The following is a 3,623-nucleotide window of genomic DNA, read 5'->3' as shown; positions in this document are numbered from 1 at the left end:
CTGGTTAAGAAAACCACCAAAGTACATTGCTATAATAGTATTCAAACTCATCTAATTAAAAACAATTAAAATGAAAATAAAATAAATACTTATAAAAATTAAGCATGTGTTTACCTTGCAGAGAAGTGGCACAACACGCAGGTGTCATCTACGTATGTTGATTGTATATTCATCATCCATGAACCAGTTGGTGTATTTTCATAAGCATAAGTCTTCAATTTGCATTGAAGGAATTAAAAATATAAACATATATTAAGTTAAACATAGAGTAACATTATTCAAAAGGTATAAAAAGAATAATAGAAAAGAATGAAACAGCTAAAGTAAATAAGAAAATCTTCGGCCAATGATAAAACGTATTATTATTCCTTTTTCTTCAAGCTTCTTTAATGAAATCACCTGTTAAAAATTAGTATTCAAGTGGCTTAGGAAGTTAATTTTTCATATTATAATATAAAGATTGCATTTTAATACATAGGTATTAAGAAAGGAGTGAGAAGCGTACATAAATATTTTCTTATTTCAAATCTCCGATGAATAGAGGGAAAACTACAAAATGTCAAATGAAGTATGTCTTTACCCCAATGTACATCTGCACTGCACCTGAATAACAAAAAAACGTCACTCAAACTTAAAAATAAAAAGAATTCGTATACAAGACATAATAAACATATAAACATTTTATATTGAATTTATCAATCCGTTATTTCTCAACGATTTTGACTTCTTGGTATCTACATTGTTACTAAGATGAAGGGATTAAATTTTTATCATTTAGATTCATGGATCTAGTAGCTATTGAGTAACATTTTATCTATTGCAACTGATTTATCATCTTCACCTCCTTCTTGACTAAAACACTAGTACAAAATGACATATAGCCTTGCCTTTTGGAAATAGGGTCATCACGAATTTGGTTAATTGCGTCTCTAAATGTCATTAATCAAATTCCAGTAATGTTTTAATTACATATTAACTAAAAACTGTCACCATTGCAATCTATGTTAATACATTTTGTCATTGTTTTACATAAAAATGTGATAAATACTAGCTAATAGTCACGTTATATCATTATGACTGTAAGTATTTTATTATGTCAATTAAAAAAATAAAAATGTTACAAAATTATTTTATAATGACATTTTAATTTTTATGTATGTCCAAAACTTAAAGATGGTAACAATAAAAAAAAACATGTCACTATAAGTGTTTTATGGTGATAGTGTCAAAAAGTGAAACGAATATTTGGAGGGAGTTCAATGTTGAAAAATGAAAATTTTGAACGGAGTTCAATTTTTATTTTCAAATTTACTAAAATTTCAACTTTTACCCCTTTAACAAAAATTCAATAATTTGTTTCCCTCTTCTCCAAAAAAATTTAACCTAATCCCCCCACCCTACACACCTTGATCTACATACTTCTCTTTCTCTTTTTTCTTCCTCTCTAACCTTAACGCAAACCTATTGCCCTTCTTCTTCTCTCTATGTTATCACTGTCATATGCGACTGCTGACGCTAAGCCATCAAGTCCATATTCGTCATCGCTCCTTCTCCTCCACCGTCGTTCCTTCTCCGACATCCTCAACTCCTCTGAAATCCCTTCGACATCAGACCCTATTGATTATAGAACATACATCGATTTTACCCTTGATGAAGTTATTTTAGGGCTATCTATTATATTTTAGTCTGAAAACTCTAAATTTCTCTATTTTAATGTTAATCCATTTACCTAACTGCCCATATTTTTTATTTTAGAGTTCAAACGGTGGTTTTCAAGGGTAAGAAATCATGATTCCTAGGTTTTTATGGTTTCCTTATATGTGCGTGGTTATGCCTACAATTTCGTAAGAAGGCGAGACCTTCAAGGTCTCTTTATTCTTTGTTGAGTACGAATTGGCAGAGAAAGGGGAAAACAAACATGAGCAAAACAATCATATAAGGGTGTGTGATTTCTCAAATTAGTAATCCAAAATTCCTATTTTCCTTCAATTTGACAGATTCTTGAGGTAATAACCAAACCCTAGTAAGGTCTGCAACTGCTCCAAAAGGCTGTGTGTTACGAGCAACTCCCATTAAAAGGTTAAAATTTAGTGTTTAAAAGATAAACAACATATTATTTACTTGGAGATACATCTAACTTTCTATTGATTTGCTTCTGGATAGGAAATTGATGCAGTAATGGGTGATTCAACAATCTTGGTCAACAGATATGAGTATGTTGACTTTATATCGACTTACACCGACTTGGGTGTAAAAACACTAGAAAGAATCAAGAAAAATGACAAGTAATTCTTTTTGAAGCCGATGGCAATTAATCTTTGGACTATGGCTAATTGCTATTTCTTTTCTTAGCTACAATGCCTTTTTTGTTTGGGCTATTGAACGTATGCATCCAGATTCCGATCAACAAATTAGAATTGTATTTTGAAGCATTCTATTGACCATCTTCTTTTCTCAAACTTCTTCCTCTATATCTAGAATATGGGTTTACTCTTTTAAATATAATTTAATTAAGATTTTGCAGTGATTTATAATTCTTATCTGCTTACTTCTCTTGTTCATATGATTACTCGTTGTGCTTGCCTTGTTCTTGAGCTACACTACAACACTAACTTCAATGTTGATAGGTCAGCAACATGTACTCTGAAGATAATAACCAGAGGCCATGCTACTCATATGAGGGTTATGCTCATGCTTCATCAAAAGATGGTGAAGCTGATGCAATTGTCGTTGAAATTCCATACATCAAAACGTTTCTTAGCAAGTACAGTGGTAACTATCCCTTGTTCTCTTCTCAAAATATAACTTCTAGTTTTGTTATGCTTGTAGTCACTAGTAAGGTTACTCTTTTATGTGAGGGAGTTTGTGTCATGTAAATAGATCTTTACATAATGTGCTTATGATTGTTGAAGGATTTCATTCTTGAGGCTCCTGATCAGTTAAAAAACCATCGTTTGGTCATTATATATAGTATCATACTTTCAAAATTTTACTATTTTAAAATTTTACTTTGAGAAAACTTACTAATTGGTGAAAACATTTTGCTTGTTGCGGGTAAACGGAGAGATGCAAATTGATTTACAACGAAGACAAACATAACTTAAGCAACAATTGGTGGATTTTATGAGATAACTTAACAACTACTTGGTAATCCAACAAATGGTTTTTATTAATAACTAAGTTGTTAAACATTTATTATATTTTATATGTAATTGTATTTGACATTTTTAATGTATTAGACAATTTGTATAGTATGCTTATTAATTTAAGTTGTGGGTCAAAATAATGTATATGATGTTATTTGAACGATATTTGACATATAAATGATCTTAAGTTCAACAATAGTCATAAAAAACAAAAAAGTGTGATTGGATGTCAATAATAGTCACCGTTTAATCTATTATGTGTCACTAAAATCAACAATAGCTATGACGAACGAAAAAACTTGTGACTAAAACTAGTTTATGGTGACGAGTTAATATATTACAAGTCAGTAAAAGTCAATAGTAGTCATGAAAAATGAAAAACTTGTGACTAATATTAGTTTATGGTTACAGTTTAATAAAATATGTGTAACTAAAAGTCAATAACAGTGATGATAAACGACTAAATCTTGTGACTAA

The 3,623-nt window shown here is 30.2% G+C and overlaps 1 long non-coding RNA gene across 1 annotated transcript; it reads left to right on the top strand.

The window, feature by feature from the left end:
• Nucleotides 1-1,353: 1,353 nt before the first annotated feature.
• LOC111875838 (uncharacterized) lies at nt 1,354-2,527 on the top strand. The gene is made up of 2 exons (XR_006186325.2): nt 1,354-2,079; nt 2,164-2,527. It is a non-coding gene; the product is annotated as an uncharacterized LOC111875838 (long non-coding RNA).
• Nucleotides 2,528-3,623: the final 1,096 nt, after the last annotated feature.

Source organism: Lactuca sativa, chromosome 8 (genome assembly GCF_002870075.4).
Source record: "Lactuca sativa cultivar Salinas chromosome 8, Lsat_Salinas_v11, whole genome shotgun sequence".
NCBI lineage: Eukaryota > Viridiplantae > Streptophyta > Magnoliopsida > Asterales > Asteraceae > Lactuca > Lactuca sativa.
The sequence above is the reverse complement of the archived record's forward strand: the minus strand, read 5'-3'. Positions and strand labels throughout refer to the sequence as shown.